The following is an 18,361-nucleotide window of genomic DNA, read 5'->3' on the forward strand; positions in this document are numbered from 1 at the left end:
CGGAATTCCGATACCAGATTCAGAAGATCGCCGACCTCATGGCCGACCCCACACAGGGGTCGGGTCGGGTTTCATGAAACCCGACTTTGCCAAAAGTCGGCGACTTCTGAAAATGGTCGACCCGTTTCGCTCAACCCTACTTATGCTGGCTAACAGATGTAAATCATTCAGCTGTGGCGATGAAAACTAAATCTCCGAGCACTAAAAAAATACTCAGAGAACACCCGAGAGTGCTCAGGAAATCTCGAGTAACGAATATACTCACTCATCACTATTTGGCAGCTGTCACACGCTAAAAGACGTTTTTTACTGCAAAAAAAAATAGTTTTTGCATCACCACATTTTGAGAGCTATCATTTTTTCATATTTTGGCTCACAGAGTCATGTGAGGTCTTGTTTTTTTTCATGACGAGTTGATGTTTTTATTGGTACCATTTTCAGGCACATTACATTTTTTGATCGCTTTTTGTTACGATTTTTGATACTGGAAAGATATATACAGTATCTTGGTACCGTGTTAGCCAGTAGATATAAAAATATGTAGAATTGAGAGTCCTCAGTGGTTGATACCTTTTAATGGCTAACTGAAAAGATGGTAACAAATTGAAATCTTTCAAGACTACACAGGTCTCTTCATCAGGCAAAGACTAAAAGAAAATCTGAAGAATCACATATTTATGCACAACATAGCACAGAAAAAAAAGGAAAAAACCATGGTTAAGATAGGTGACATGAAGAAGAATTACCATGAGTTCCTTAGTTGATGTAATGTGTCGCATGGATTTATGTCTTTTTACATCAACTAAGGAATTTGCCCCTTGGACCATGTGGGGTCATCACAACAGAACCAACCCCAATCATAGGACAATAAAACATTCCTTATCTAAGAACTGGCCCAATATTTATGGACATAACTGTTTATCACTCATGGTAATTCTGCTTCATGTCACCTATCTTTATCCATGGTTTTTTCCTTTTTTTTTTTCTGTGCTATGTTGTGCATAAATATGTGATTCTTCAGAATTTCTTTTAGTCTTTGCCTGATGAAGAGTCCTGTGTAGTCTTGAAAGCTTGCAATTTGTTACCATCTTTTCAGTTAGCCATTAAAAGGTATCAACCACTGAGGATTCTCAATTCTAAATATTTTTCTGTTACGATTTTTGTGAGGCAGAACATCGCGTTGTTCTGTTGGTCTCAGGGAAGCACGCAGGGAGCCCCATCCCTGCGCGATGCTTCCCTATGTCACAGGAAGGCTGCGATCTTGTTTGATCGCAGTATTCTGGGGGTTTAAATTGTCGGGAGCGGTCCATGACTGCTCCTGGCACATAGTGCTGGATGTCAGCTGTGATAATCAGCTGACACCTGGCTGCAATCGGCCGCACTCCCCCCGTGAGCGCAGCTGATCGCATATGATGTACTATCCCATAGATGTCAGAAAAGGGTTAAATATGTCCCATCCGCATATGTCATAATCAGTGGCCATGTGCATAATACAGTTTACATCTATGCTGATAAATAGGTAAATAAACCAACACAGTAAATAGATTTATTACCTGGGTATAAAGATAAGGCACAGCCGTCAGGACAGATCCAGCATCCCCCTCACCCCAACGTATGTTTCGCCATCTGCTTCTTCTAAGGGAGACCTATGAGGATGGGACATATTTAAAAATTATTCTTGGCTATATAACACCTGTTTATCTATTCTTATTTATTGTGGGGTTTGTCCTCATCTGCTACCTTCACCATTTTTTACTAATTTATATAGTTTCCCTCATTTGAATCTATCTTTACATATTTGATACATAGGTGATACTACATTACTCATGATTTTTCCCTAGTGATCTACTTGCCAGGGCTTCATTAGGTGGGAGGTGACTAGACTTTAATTGTTGATATTACTATTATCCCTGCCTTCTTAAAATATTTTACAGCAGCCTATATATTATACTAGATTTACAGGACTGTACAGTGTCTCTCTTTCTGGGCACTCTGTTATGGAATATTATTGTATTTTATCGATTTTTCACATTGTCTTTTAATGGTTTAATAAAGATTATTAGCTATTTTTATTCTATGATTCTCTTAAATTCAGACTATAAGATGGAATCTCATCTTATGAAATCTTCCACCCCAAAATTTGGGGTACGTCTTATGGTCTGGTGCTTCTTATACTCCAAAAAATATGGTACCTGTCTGGTGGCGCTGTTCATCCTCAGCACAGAGCGGTCACAGGCCACTGTTCACGAGGATGCTGATGTCATATCCACAGAGTGGAGGTGTCAGGATTTGAACCCAGCAGCTTCTGAGCACCTGACTGCAGCTCTTCTCTCTGAGATAGTCAGCTGGCAGGGCCGTTATGTGCTCCCAAACCCAAATACTTGTACCTATGTATGCTGTTGTAAGTTGCAATTACCTGCCTGTTAGTGCACAGGTAAAAAAATTATACATAAAGCCCTAGATATCTCCTTTAAATATTAACACTGGAATAACACACAGGTGGAAGCCATGTACAACCAATTTTTTTTTTTTTTTTTTGCTGGATTGATTGATTTGGATGGATGGGCTAATCCGTGACGGACAAAAAACAGACATATTTTTATTTTTTGTAGGAAACTTGCTCTTCAAAAAAACATATGTGAATAGCCCAAAAATCTAATGGGTACAGTGGCATGTAAAAGTTTGGGCACCCCTAGTAAAAATTACTGTTATTGTGAACAGTTAAGCAAGTTAAAGATGAAATGATCTCTAAAAGGGATAAAGATAACACATTTCCTTTGTATTTTAGACAGAAAATATATATATTTTCATCTTTTACATTTTAAAAATTGCAAAAAGAATAATAATAATAATTTTATTTATATAGCGCCAACATATTCCGCAGCGCTTTACAATTATAGAGGGGATTTGTACAGACAAGAGACATTACAGCATAACAATAAACACAGATCAAAACAGATACCAGGAGGAATGAGGGCCCTGCTCGCAAGCTTACAATCTATGAGGAAAAGGGGAGACACGAGAGGTGGATGGTGACAATTGCTTTCGTTGTTTGGACCAGCCATAGTGTAAGGCTCGGGTGTTCATGTAAAGCTGCATGAACCAGTTAACTGCCTAAGTATGTAGCAGTACAGACACAGAGGGCTATTAACTGCATAAGGTGTATGAGAACATGATGCGAGGAACCTGGTTATGGCTTAAGTTTTTTGAGTGGGCCACATAGTTAGGTTAATGCGTTGAGGCGGTAAGTCAGTCTGAACAAATGAGTTTTTAGGGCAAGCTTAAAACTGTGGGGATTGGGGATTAATCGTATTAACCTAGGTAGTGCATTCCAAAGAATTGGCGAAGCACGTGTAAAGTCTTGGAGACGGGAATGGGAGGTTCTGATTATTGAGGATACTAACCTGAGGTCATTAGCGGAGCGGAGGGCTCGGGTAGGGTGGTAGACTGAGACCAGGGAGGAGATGTAGGGTGGTGCTGAGCCATGGAGTGCTTTGTGGATGAGGGTAATAGTTTTGTACTGGATTCTGGAGGGGATGGGTAACCAGTGTTATGACTGGCACAATGTAGAGGCATCGGTATAATGATTGGTGAGGAATATAATCTTGGCAGCAGCATTCAGTACAGATTGGAGCGGGGAGAGTTTGGTAAGAGGGAGGCCGATTAGCAGAGAGAAGAATCTTTTAGTGATCATTTAATCTTCAACTTTTTTAACTGTTCACAATAAACTGCCAGTGAAATAAAGTTAATTTTGTTCCCTGCAGCGGGGCTCTCAGTGCCGGTGCCACACGGTGTCAGAATGCTATTAACCTGCAGATTAACCACATTTCTGCAGGTTAGTAACGATAATTTACATGACAGGTTCCCTTTAAAAGAAATTGTTTTAGATCCCTCATAAACTACATAAACTATAATGGAGAGTTCATCCATTCATCCATAGTTCATGCACAAACATTTCCCCCTTTCTGTAGTCTAAAATATAAGAGTGACAGAGATGGATGTGGGCTATATGTGGGGACAGTTGTCTGGCCACAGGTTGTGCACTTCTAGGCTGTAAAGTAGTTATTGATTTCAAAAGGCATTATACATGTGTTATTGTTTCTCTGTGGTACTGAGCTACTACTTCAACATGCAGATTGTAACTTACAAATGAGTCCTAAAGGGAATCTGTCAGCAGGTTTCTGCTGTGTTATCTGAGAACAGCATGGTGTAGGGACAGGGACCCTAAGTCTAGCAATGTGTCCCTTACTGGACTGCTTGCTGCTGTTTTGATAAAATCCCTGTTTTCTCTGTTGTAGATGTAGTATAAGGAAGAAGACCGGGCTACGGGTACCTGCATCATGCCATGTCTGGAACTGTCGAGGCTGAGTCCAGTGTTGCCCGGGGGAAAGAACAGGGGACCGGACAGGTCCCATGACCCGGGGCGAGTGGGCGTGGCTAGGCCGGGCAATGAGCAGGAAGTGCAGTAAAGAGTCAGCATTTTCCCGCCGGCAGAGAGAGCGGAGGCAGGCAAGCAGCACGCTCTGCAGAGAGAGAGACAGCGCCGAGTCGTGCCCCGGCAGCACATGTGCAAACGCTCCAGGGAGCACGTGGGTGTGCAGAGCGCCGCGTGCCTGGCTAAGCAGAGTGCAGTGTTCACGTGGGGGAGCGGGTGCCAGGTGAAGGATCCTAAGGTGCGCCCTCCATCTTTGACAAGTGTGCAGAGGAACACATTGCAGGCAGAGACTTCTGCTGCACTCCCCACCTCTGCTGCACAGATTTATGGACTAGGGGCTCAGAGGGCAAAATCGGTGACAGCCCGTTGCCACCAGAAGCTGAACCGTGATTTGTTGGATTTCATCTGAGGACACCGCCCCAGCCGTTGCCGGTACTTTAACTCCCATCAGACTGGGTGTGGACGAGGACCAGAGAAGACTACGATAAGTGCTATTTAAATAGCAGACTGCTGTGTTAACCCTTTACCTTTCTTGTTTATTGTATATTAACTCCCTGCTATAATGGCCATAGCCCTTCCTTTTGTTAAAAGATTAAATTATATTGTTATACAGCATTGCTCTGCAATCCTTGCGTTACTGCATTCCCGCACCTGCTTACAGTAGCAGTGTTCAGAATGCTGAGCTGTATGTAACTCCACCCACACCCCTGATTGGCAGCTTCCTGTGCATTTCAAGCAAGCTTCCAATCAGTGGTGAGGGCGGGGTTACAGAGTGGCTTGACTGGTTTGCACTCATTATGTAGTTCATTAGTGATAACCTCCTGCCGATAAAACACTGATTGTATTTAAACTACAACACACAGCCTAGAAATTGAAATTGCTGGAATCAGGCTCTTAGTCCCTACATTCAGCTGCCAACTGTTAGGTGTCGAGTTCCCGCCGCTGCACAGGGGGAATCTCGAACCACCTCCTCTGCGGTCTCCCATTCTTCTTTGGCTGCAGTGGAGCCTGCTCAGCGGAGACATCGGTCCCAGCATCTGGCTCAGGCAGATACTGTGTGCTTAGTTACTGCTGATCTTCCAGGCTCAGCCATTGTAACCAGCACTGTTCTTCGGCGAGCAGATGCTTCTGGGACTAAGTCCTGCTTTTCCGCTACTGAGCATGCCCAAGGGACGACCTCTCATTGGAGGTCGGGGGTCACATGCTTAGGTCCTGAAGCAGTACCTATTGGACCATTAGGAAGGTCCTGGAGAGCTTTCTCTATAAAAGGTTTGCATGGCTGGACGGCCATGCGCTAGTATCAACCTATGTTTATGAGCTTAGCTACCTTGTGGTCTGTGTCTGCATGTGCTCAGGGTCGGCTGTATAGCCACTAGAATTCCGACACCTCCGGAGAGGAGTTTGTATGTGTGAATTTAGGGCTGGCGTATAGCCACTAGAATTCCGGCACCTCCAGAGAGGAGTTGTTTGTGTGCTGATGCTGACTGTATGACCACTGCATGCTATCTGCTCTGTTAGTGAGCTGTGATCCTCTGTGAAGTTAACAAAGCACGGCGTTATCCTAATCCCGGCGACTCTGTGAAGCAACAGAGTTCACTCCTATACAAACCGGGTGACGGAACCCGTGTCTATTCAGTCGTTGTACCACCATATAATGCTGCCATTTACTAGCAGCAGGTTCCACTCCTGCACGGTGGACCCCGGGCTGCGAACGCACCTATATTATCTCAATATTTACTCAGTGCATTCCACCAGCCCTAACACCAACACTCCCTTCAGATTCCCCCTTACACAGTTATCCAAGGTTCTCCATGAGACAACTACTGCCACAATCACCTGGTAGTAGCTTACCTGCCCTCTGAGGAAAAGGATCAGACAATTTTATTCCAACCACTCACTCCTTGTGTCTCCTGATGCAATCTGCTGAGAGTCGATAGGCCATCGTACACTTTAGTTAGTTGGACCATCCCGCAAAAATCATTGAGACCGGCTTAATTTAACTAATGTCCATGGGGACCTTTTACATTACATGATATACTTTATCAGTCACATCAGCAGGAAGAATTTCTTTGTGAAGCTGAAAATCAATGAATGAATGTATAACACAATTTTTAAGGTATAATAACACTTGGCAGAAAAGTCTGTAACTAATAATTTGCTCCATACATCTGATTGTGGCTTATTTCTGTGGCACATGCATATCATGGACTTTTACAAATGCTATTTAGATCTATGTAGCAGTCACAGAAATTTCTGCAGTTTGCAACATGTGAATATGTCTTTCTGCTGCATTGAGAAACCAGCAAAATCATAATTCTAGCCACACAAACGATCCGACATGAGCTAATAAGCCAAGCCAGACTTGTCAGTAGCATTCGGAGTGTGCAGTTTAGCAGAATGTGATGGGGAATCATTTCCAATTGCCTGAGGAAAACTATTTAAACCATTCTGATTAATTAAAAGGTTACAATAAACATGCAATGACTTTAGATGTAGCAACGTGTGCTTGTTGGTTTAGGAATTCCACGCTTCTAATAAGACGTATCCTGTAAAAAGCAATTTTAGTTCCACATTCAATAACATTCAATCTTTTATGCTCTTTTTTCCTTGTAGTTTGCCACCTAGAGCTTTGCAAATTGATGTTGAACTTTGCCCTGTGATCCCTCACTCACATGTCCCCCAAAGCAGCAGGGAAAAGGTAAGACGTCTGTTTGAACCCGTTACACCTTACAGATGGAAAACCTTAGGAAGACAGAAAGGAGGAGATGATGTTAAAGTTGATGGAAAGAGGTAAATCCTGGATGGATAGAAGGGGAGTGGAAAGTGACTTCAGGGAGTGGCCGTGCATTCACTATCCAGTTCAACTTCAGACACAGAGGAGAGATTCTCCCAGACACATCCCCATAGTGGCTGCTCATGGTGTGTCTGTCCCGATCTGCGATCACTTGTGACCAGGTGACTAGGACAACGTCACTCAGGAGCGACAAGGGTAGCGGAGACGTAGAAAAGCACCTAGAGCATCCCAGTAGCAATGGAAAGGAACGATATATCCAGAGGAAGCATCTTCAGCATGTAAGAAGCAAGCACTGGAGAGGAAGGTAGGACAATAAGGGGCTTAAGGATAATAAAGAAACTTTACAGAACAAGGCGAAGTGAGGAGAGCTATGTATCCAATCTGAAGAAGTCACTGCCAAGTTCATAATTCTGTGTAACAATGTCACCATTATGTCAAAGTGCTAGAAAATATAATGTGCTGCCACTGTCAACACATTGACACCATAGGAATACACCTGTCAACATTGTATACGTCCAAAGCATACTGAGAGAAGTCAGCAGAAGTTGGGCTTCTTGTAGAAGATTATGTCTTTTCAGTGATGTCTTGGCTAAATATATAAAATGTAGTAGAGCTGAGTTTGTCATCTGGAACAACTCATTGTGATCTAATATGTTGCCTTTGAGTTCATTCTCTAGAACTAGAGATCTGTACATCACCTCGTACAAATAATGCAGAACCCAATGAGTTACATGACAAATTCATCACTGCTACATTTGTAAGTGAAGGAGCTGACGTTTGATGTACAGACATGTCTGGAATATATGTCGACTCAGGGTGGCTGGTATGATTGCACTTGGTTAGGAATTGGCCCTTTGCTCGGGATTTGTGTGCCAAAGCTTTCGTCTGCTTTTTACAGCTGCAATATCCAAGACACGATAGTTCAGTAAGGGTTAAAAATAATGACCACAGGTAGGAAACTGAAGGGAAAAGCAGAAAAAGATGTTTGGGAAAAACAGGGAAGATTTATAGTGGTCTTTTAATGAAGGCTCCCTGCTGCCATAGTAAAGCAGTCACTAGAGCCATGCTGCTGTAGGCCCATAAAAGGTCCATTTCATTCAGGTCAAAGACGTCTTAACAACTGTGCAACGGGAATTCTTTACACATGATGTCCATGTCCTGACTACAAGTAACCCCCCATATAAAATGGAAGGTATGGGGGGAAATATCAGGAAAGTAGTGACTCCAATGTTTCATACAACTTCCATTGTGGCTTGATCCAGAATCATGCTTTCATATATCTCATTACCGGGCACACCTATATACCTCCCACAGCTGGCACACAGTGTGAATAGGTGTGAGAAACTGCATTCATGTTAATTTATTCATTATGTCTTGAGAGTTATACAATCCCTAATCTATAGCTGCCATTCACCTCATCTCATAGGGAAATGTCAAGTTCTTCGGTGTGAAACCATTTTTAGTGTGTATTATTGAATCATCAGACGTTGTCCCTTCATGCTTGGTAGCGGCCTTGGATAATTGAATCATTCCTTCATCTCATCACTTTTATTAGATTTCAGTATTACAGTTGCTTAGATAATTTTAGCCTCGGCCTTGAGGGACATGCTTATATGATATTTGCATTGTGTGAGCCAGGAGGTACATTACAGGTCCCGGCCCCGGGTTCTGGCTCAGCTCTCTTAGTGGTGGACTACGTAGGTTACGTAATATTTCACCTCTAAGTTTCAGTGGAGGCAGGAAGGTTTCCATGTTTTCCTTACTGCTAATTATTTTCTAGTTTCTGGTGACTAATAAACAGGAATTGCAACATAAATCATACATATAACAGCAGGTAATTAAGCAGAAGCTAATACACCATACATACAAGGAGCAAGTGCAATGCTAGAAAAGGACAATTAGTGTAGATAGTAGTTAGGGTTATTCTCTTGTAACTATCAAATGCTATTTGTATTGTCCTGCTTTTTATTGCCTGTTATGTAAAAACAAATAGATTTCAGATTTGAAATAGATAATAGAAATAAATGATAGATAGATAGAGGTAGAAAAATGTTGTTATTGCATATTATATCAAGATAAATAGATAGATACAACTATATCGTAATCACTCATAATAGTAAAAGTATAGATGTGTGTGTGTGCGTGTATATATATTGTTATATCTACTGAAATGTATCAATGGTAAGACCATTTAAATAATTCATCAAAATGAGCTAGAAGATTGATTGATCATTGCCTTTGCACATCTTTAAGGGAAACTAGTGTATTACCTATTCTTTCAAGGCACTCTGGTCATGTATATGGGACAGACACCAACAGATCAGAATTATCTTAAACCCTTTCACTTAAATATGGCTTCTTTAGCTGGTACACATGACATCTAAAGGATCTACACATTTGTAGTCTATATTTGTTAGATGTATTTTCACTCCAATTTATATATGTAAAAAAGTCACAAAGTCCTGAGAAATTGTGATAAAATGTGATGTAATCACATAAGGGAATAAATGAAAAGTGTTTTACTATTTACTATACACCTGCTACTGTATCTAGAGCCCATCAACTATAACTTTAGTTGCCATAATTACACTATAAAGCCATCACTTCTACAAAAGAAGAGATCATGTTGGTAAAGGCAACAAATACAAAATGGCTTTGTTTGACTTTTCAGCAATTTTTGTCTATTTTTGCATTTAATTCAAAGGAAAATCAATGACTGACATACACTAGAGGTTTCATTCATATATAGAAACCAATATTTTCAATGTGTACAGCAGACAAATCTACTGGCCGCAGCCCTAGAGTTAATAAGTAGAATAGATCAATCACTTCACATAGGAGAGGATGTGAAGAACATGAACAACACAACATGACTTTCACCAGTTAATCACATACGAGGCATATAAAACACATAAACATATGTATGGCTACTCCTCAAGAAGCTCATAGCAGAGCAGATGTCTTTTGGGGAAACTGTAACCAAACACCTTACAAGAAATGAGTCAGTTTGGAAACGCTACTCCTCTTTTCTTGAACACCCTCCCAGCATCAATGTAAACTTGGAAAACCTTCAGAGATTAGAAGACTTCTCCAAACGGTATATATCAAAGAATAACCATCACGCTGGTTTGAAGATGCATGCTCCTTTGATATTTGTGAAGCAATTATCCAACCCCAAAATTGCTCCACTTTTGCTTTAATACATAATATTAAATGAGCATGTCCTATTGCCGAGAACACATAACAAGATTAAACCTGCTCTAATGATACCTGCTGAGGATTACTCAAACCTCCAGCTAACCAGACAAGCAGGGACACCTGCGGAGGGTACTGAAGGGCACTGGATTTTCAGCAGCCACATGCAGAGCACTTCTAGTGATCCATGCAGGGTACAGTTTACTATTAAGTCTTTCATAGGCTTACTTGGTGGTTAAGCATTACTTAGCTTTATAGTCATGCTGAGCCCTATTTACTTTTACCAGTGAGTCCCACAGAGCATCATTTAATTATATCAGCATGGAAGTGTTTCTCACATTGAAGCTACCACCATGGAAATACAGGTGGACATAGTCGAGCTTCAGATTTTACACTGATAATTGATGTTACACTTGATAAATACGCAGCGTAATTTCTTTGTTCTATAAGCCAAATGTTTCGTGCTCCATACCATACCCTAGAATAAATTAAATTAGGTTTATCGATGAGAAACATCCATATATTTTTACTAAAGGCCTTATTTGTGGACCTGGTAGAGTGCAGCAAATTGGGAAGAAAGAATAGTAACACATGTTAAATAAAGAAATACAAACACGAATAAATAAGTATGAACATTTCAGCAATGCTAAAAAAATGTTATTAATTCATTCGTATTAGGATGATGCAAATAAGACTTATCGTAAAGGTTTATATAGCTAAGGAATTGTATGGTCAAGTGAAACATTTAAGTGCAAAATGTGAGATGTTCTGAAAAGATCCAATGGGACACAAGACATTTTGTGCTAAAATAGTATATAGAAGATGACAGGAGCACCCTCATTACCTTAGGTGGCTGTGTGTTCTAAGCATTGGAGTAAAAGTAAGCATTTGTTCTTGGGTCCAAGCTTATAATAATTGTAAACTGTCTAATATTGTTCAGGAAAATCAGTTTTGTCTCCAGGATTTTGCTTTTTGTAGTCGAAAAACTGGTAATTGTGGTCACAACATAAATCACTAAATTTAATTTTTACTAAAGAAAAGGACACAAAAGCAATTCCACAGACACAAATGTAACATATTTTATGCTTCAGGGAAATCAGATAATGGCGCAACATTACTAAATGCAAATGTTTCTAAAAATGACCAAATAATGTACTGATGATGTATAGTCAGTGAGATAATAGGAGGCCAGAATCAGATTATTTCTGCATAGACAATGAAAGCACTTTATTTCTGGGTTGACTATTTATTTTACTGTCTGTCCTACCTGTGGCATGTAATAATTGTCATATTTATGAGATTGTATGTGTGGAATAAGGGCTTCCATGGATCACACTTTTCTTTTCTAGTTTGCCTTATGCAAAAAATGCTAATAGAAAACAATTAATTAACTGTTCCAATCTTTGTATATAAAATTTAAAAATGTACAGTAATATCAGGAAATTAATTGGACTGACCAGTATACAGATTTTCAAGATCCCTTTGCATTGAAAAACATAGTAGACCACACTATATCAGTCACGAATACTTTGTGGCATATTTTGGGCTGTTAAATTCAATGAGCATTTTGGTGTTTATTGTGATTGCCAAGAGCCAACATATACTGTACCTTAATGCCAATTCCATGGTATACGCCAGTTTGGTTTCTCATTGTCTTTGTTGGTCCCTTCGTATTACATTAACAGACCGGCATGTCAGCAGGACCCCCATAATCTGCTAGTAATGAGGGTACCTTTCTAATTAAAAGAAATTAATTAAGTGAAGAACGCCTATAAATACTCCAACCATTTTTCATGCTCAGAAACATTTTACTAGATTCTACAGACTTTTAGTAAACCCAACTGAGCTGTTTGTGTAGAGGCTATCTAGAATAACATTGGTGCTTCTAAAGAAACATTTCACATAAAACTTTTCAGTTTTCAAATTGTGGTTCATCAAATACAGGGAAAACCAAATGGAAGGTGTTTAGAGCTTAATAGTTTCATGAATAATTACATAAATGTCTTTACCTGAATAAAATATCCACATTCTCAGTTGGCATCACCTCTAATGAAGATCCTTGCTTGGAAAGACCTCTTCCTCTGTTCCCTGCGTTATGCCCTGCCCCTGAGCACCTCAGTCATTCACAACCCCACCCATATCTCCAATATTCTTCCTTCCAGGAATCTGGATCCTCTTTTCCATATGTCTAAGAATGGATTCAAAAATCTATGTGGACCTGACAAAAGTGCTGTGATTTCTGGCCTTGTGGATACAGTAGTTAAACGCGAACTTACTGACATAGCGGTCCGGACTATTTGGGTAATTGAATGAAAAGACTTGTCGTCTGAAAGTGTTTGCACCATTGTTACTGTAATTACATAGATAGCTATTATCATTATACTGGCAGCTTTTTTATTACACTTTCCACTTCCTTCAGCATTTTACATTGTATTACATTTTTTCTAACATTCTAATGCTCATACAACCTAGTTGTGTGTATATACATTACATTTTAGTTCATTAGTGCTAGGTTTGCTTTGTTCAATGTTCAGTTTTCTGACCTGTTTGGAATATTTTTAGTTGCTTTATTGACCAGATGGCCCAATAGGGTCCTCCTGTTTGTAGTGACTTTACTATATTTTATTATGTTGGGTTTTAGAGTTTAAAAAAATAACAGACCCACTTCTGCTAACTGCAGATCGCATTATTTAGATGTGAAGGAGAGAACATCATGCATCCCTTAGTGTATTATCCGTGGGAAACAAAGGTGTAAGCATATGTCTGCAAAATCCCAACAATATCATAACATATCAAAGTTTGTTGATAACTTAATGTTTGCATTCATGACCTTTTCTGTAAAGGATGAGCAGCCTCTCATCATTGAAGCCCACTCCTATATTAATGAGCCCCCTTGTGGCAAATGAGTGCAAAGGTTGGCCTTTCTTTCATCAGGTTATTGCCAGTGATTGTGCTTTACATTCCAACCGTAGAGCATCTCTGAACACATGGAAAGAAACACCAGCCTATTATAAAGTCTGCTTGATGATATGTTTTAACTATAGGGTTTCATGCACACTGATTGCAAAGTCTACAAGCCCATACAATACCCCCATATAGCACCAGTTCCATTCAGGGACATACTGAGGATTTTTCATCACGTGTCGTATTATCACGAGTCTAGTAGAGCATAGAGTGCAGTATACAGGCAACATACACCGGTAAACATGGCGTATACGATCATTTTACAATAAAGCATACAGTACTCTTTAGGGATTACTGTGCGATGCCAATCCTGCTACATCTTTTATAGAAATTTATTTTATCAACCCATTTTGTAATAGGAGTACATTGTCAGTAATAAGAAGCGATATTAAACTGACTTCATATGCAGTTTTAAAAAAATGACAAATGATGGATCATGTTCAATGTCAACGTACCTTAGTGCCAGCATTATCATTGGCAGGATACATTGATAAATAGTGTTATTGTGCCAAAAATAAATTGATTATTTATGTCAAATTAATTACAATTTAATGTTTGTCCAGTAATAGACAATAAAATGCATCACCCAGAAATATTACACATGTAAAAATCTAAAGTTTTTTTTTAGAAAATCCTCCTAAAATGGACACCTACACTAACCCGGAGTTGGCTAGGAACAACTAATAAACAGAAATAGTTTCTAAAAATAAGTTAAATTTCTCCTTTAAACTTGACCTCCCTTTAAGAATCAGAGGAAACTTCTAAAAAAAAATTAAACATAGTTGAAACAACCAAAAATAACCTGCTTTCTTAGAAACAATCTTAACACCAGTATGGACTTTATACTAGTTCTCTCCTGTAAATACTAAAGAATGTTATGTTTTAACGTTCTGCAATAGAATACTAAAAATGTTAACAGATATTACATATCATTATCCCCAAATTGAAAGGAGTGCTAAACATAAAAAATCCACAAAAAACAATAAAATAAAACATCAAAAAACTGAAAATCTTCCCTGTGTGTCTCAAAGGTTCAGCCATCTCCAGTCTTCTTATTTGCGGTCTTGAGTGTAGCTGTAGGATAACTTGCTACAGCAGAAGCCTCCCCTCGCTGCCTTGTCTGCAGTGGGGGGGAATATTACTAAGCCCACCCATTTGCAATGGTGGGGGGTGGTCACCAGCTGAAGATGGACTGATCAGCGGGAGATTCACCCTAATGATCACGATTTCTACAAATCTGTTTCAGGATTAGTGTTGAGCGATACCGTCCGATACTTGAAAGTATCGGTATCGGAAAGTATCGGCCGATACCGGCAAAGTATCGGATCTAATCCGATACCGATACCCGATACCAATACAAGTCAATGGGACTCAAGTATCGGACGGTATTCCTGATGGTTCCCAGGGTCTGAAGGAGAGGAAACTCTCCTTCAGGCCCTGGGATCCATATTAATGTGTAAAATAAAGAATTAAAATAAAAAATATTGCTATACTCACCTCTCCGACGCAGCCTGGACCTCACCGAGGGAACCGGCAGCGTTGTTTGCTTAAAATGCGCGCTTTTACTTCCTTCCGTGACGTCACGGCTTGTGATTGGTCGCGTGCCGCCCATGTGGCCGCGACGCGACCAATCACAGCAAGCCGTGACGTAATTTTCAGGTCCTCAATGCCTAATTCTAGGCATTCATGATTTTAAAATTACATTCCGGCTTGTGATTGGTCGCGTCGCGGTCACATGGGCGACGCGACCAATCACAAGCCGTGACGTCACGGGAGGCAGGAGACGCGCGCATTTTTTAAATTACGTCACGGCTTGTGATTGGTTGCGTGCCGCCCATGTGACCGCGACGCGACCAATCACAAGCCGGAACGTAATTTTAAAATCATGAATGCCTAGAATTAGGCATTGAGGACCTGAAAATTACGTCACGGCTTGCTGTGATTGGTCGCGTCGCGGCCACATGGGCGGCACGCGACCAATCACAAGCCGTGACGTCACGGAAGGAAGTAAAAGCGCGCATTTTAAGCAAACAACGCTGCCGGTTCCCTCGGTGAGGTCCAGGCTGCGTCGGAGAGGTGAGTATAGCAATATTTTTTATTTTAATTCTTTATTTTACACATTAATGTTGTTTCGATACCGATACCCGATACCACAAAAGTATCGGATCTCGGTATCGGAATTCCGATACCCGCAAGTATCGGCCGATACCCGATACTTGCGGTATCGGAATGCTCAACACTATTCAGGATCATTAAGTAAAAAAAAAAACTGCAAAGTAGAAAATTACTTACAGACCTTTTCTTGTTTTGTTTAAAGATTTAGTGGTCTTCTAAAAAATATAGAAGCAATTAATGCTTTAGTTTAAAACAGTGATCACTGCTTTTCTCAATCTTAGCCTGTTTATATTTATAAATGTAAATTTATGCCATGGTTTTCTTATCACAAGACACGTTTAACTTGCTAAACCGGACTTAGATTATAAATCTGGAATTAAAAAATGAATGTCACGTGAACAAATCTTTCCTACTGCACGAGCTGCTCTGAAATGAAATTACAATATGAATGTATGGTTATGTGCAATACCGCAATCATCTACACAACAGTATAGGAAATCACCATTCACACAATTCAACATCAACTTACAAAGATCTGTGCAAACTGGAGAAATTGCTGCAAATTTAAAAGTCTGCAACATTCTTCATTCCGCTGCAACGACATTCCAGAATTTGCTGCAGACTTTTCCTGCTCATTTATAAAAGAAGAAAAATAGGGGTAACCAAGGGTAAACAATATCTATAAAATAGCATTTGGGAAAATTAATAAACTAATGTAGTAATTGAAAATAATAAGTAACTCCCAAATGAGTTTATTTTAACCCTAATATCGGATCAAGACGGCTATCCAAAACTTATGCAGACAGGGGGAAGAAAATGAATCCAAAAAGGATAGCCTTATGTCTTTTTAATAAAACTGCTTTATTAATAGTGCAAGGCAGGAGGGCAGTGGTAACAACATAGTGGCCCAACAACAATTAAAAACAAATATTGCACTCAGAACGCCGGGAAAACGCCTGCTGACCCATGTCAAGAAATATATTAATTGCAACCATACACATTTAGGATCAAAATAACAATGCAATAATAGGGGAACTCAGCTTGTACATTGAAGGTCCATTAAAGGAGTCACACTTCAATACTTAATACTGCCACATTGGCATGTACCCTGATACAACATAGTGCACAGGAGAAGAAAGCGGTAAAGAAAAAGATTAATACATCACCCTAAAATTGTAGTATTTCGGCAGGTGCAGTGTCCCGGTGTCCCCCCAACGCACGTTTCGGCACACCTTCGTCAGGGGGCGCTCATTTATAAGTAGTCTATGTATTACCGCAGATGGTTTCCACTGTGGGCAAAGTACAAGCCCAACCTGCAGCATAGGCTTTACAACAGAGGTTGTATAGATTGTAGTTATATCCTGCCTCTGATGCTTGATCCTCTGTTGCTTATGAAGACATAAATGTTTTAAATGGCACGTGTCAGGTCGCTGCACTTTTTTTGCAATAATGCCTAGGAGCTTTTAAATTTTACTCCATATTTTAGCTATTTAATTTTTTCCATGCCAGCTAAGTTGCATCCGTACATCCCCCTATAGGCAGTCATGTCATGTCCTGCCTGACTACCAGGCCAGAACATGCTCTTCTGAGTAGACAGGAAGTCACTTTCTCACTTCCTAAGAAATACAAGATACGTAACTTCCTTTTTCACTTGACTAAATTGCTTTAACGGATGTCTAACTCAAGGCAACTTGAATGAAATTTGCCAGTCACAGCGAATTCAAACATTTTGTGATTCGATTCATGCAAATTGCCAGAAATATGCACTCTACCTATTAACAAATTGCATGAGATTGCACTAGTCATAGAAGGATGAAATATCCTCAGGCATAACTGTGCGACTATTACATAACATGGCATAGCATAGCCAATCAGGAAAGACTATCATAGCTTGTATAAAAGTGTAAGCAGGGAAAGCAGCAGCCATTTTAGGATAGTGAGAGGACATCAGGGTTCACGGTTCAGCAATCACAAGAAAAAAAGATAAAACCCTAAATTAGTAAACAAATATTCCACACAGTAATATGTTGCATAATTGCAGTACTGAAGAGGATGGGAGTAGTAGTTTGAGAATAATACACAGACTTCATTGATAAGGGGAGAAAGAGCAATAGTAATACAGTGCATGTGGCATCTGTTCGCCTGCATTTGAATTACCAAAGGGTTGTTTTTCCTTCATAATGCACTAGGAAGCAGAAGCAAGACAAAACAATAGTTTTTGCAGCAAAAAAAATCTGAAATGAATGTCAGTCACAAACGACTATACTGACTTTTTGCATTTCTTGTGCGATAATTTTTTGTTAAGGGGGGATTGATTTTGAAAAAGAAAATTCTGTTAAATCCAGACATTTAACTGTGACTGTCTACCTCTCAAGGTGTGCCTGTCGCAAGCAATTTTTGTTTTAGACAGTGTTTTGCTAGTCAAATTTTACATCTGTACACACAATACAAATGCAGCATCCTGTTTAAGGTGCTGACTCTTTAGTTGTGTACCTACTTTGTATCTATTTTGTAATTTTTGGGAAGTAGTACTTCCAAACACAAGTTGAAATTGATTCACCTCTGGCAACGTATGGAATGTTTGACACCACAGTCGTCTCAGTTATAGTGGAATGATGTTACCTCTAACAGCAACACCAACAGTTTGAAGCAGAGTTCTGCAAAGAACAGTATGCCTGATCACAAATAAAAATAATAATTTGGGTACTTTTGTATCTTAAAAATCCTGGAAAGTCTATCAGTGCACTGTGTTATTAAACTGGCTGTTGGTTACTGCTCGTTACCATCCATTTCTATTGTTAGGTCATTTTGAGGTTACTAAGTGTAACAACCCTGCTGGCATCACTGCATGGCCTCCC

At 39.9% G+C, this 18,361-nt stretch overlaps 1 protein-coding gene and 1 long non-coding RNA gene across 5 annotated transcripts in view; both read left to right on the forward strand.

Annotated features, from left to right (window-relative positions):
• The window catches only part of LOC143818442 (uncharacterized), a 30,508-nt gene extending 25,707 nt beyond the window's left edge, over nucleotides 1–4,801 (forward strand). For both annotated transcript variants that reach the window (XR_013224548.1, XR_013224549.1), the window contains exon 3: nucleotides 4,299–4,801. This is a non-coding gene — a long non-coding RNA (uncharacterized LOC143818442). The remainder of the gene's footprint in view (nucleotides 1–4,298) is intronic.
• A 2,502-nt stretch (nucleotides 4,802–7,303) lies between these two features.
• Nucleotides 7,304–18,361, forward strand: part of WNT10B (Wnt family member 10B) — a 71,554-nt gene continuing 60,496 nt past the window's right edge. For 2 of the 3 annotated variants that reach the window (XM_077297472.1, XM_077297474.1), the window contains exon 1: nucleotides 7,304–7,533. The gene's annotated coding sequence lies outside the window, so the exon portion shown is untranslated. Of the gene's footprint in view, nucleotides 7,534–12,586; nucleotides 12,726–18,361 lie in introns of those variants that run through there. The other variant, XM_077297473.1, reaches the window with a different exon arrangement.

The sequence above is a fragment of the Ranitomeya variabilis genome, chromosome 3, assembly GCF_051348905.1.
Source record: "Ranitomeya variabilis isolate aRanVar5 chromosome 3, aRanVar5.hap1, whole genome shotgun sequence".
Taxonomy (NCBI): domain Eukaryota; kingdom Metazoa; phylum Chordata; class Amphibia; order Anura; family Dendrobatidae; genus Ranitomeya; species Ranitomeya variabilis.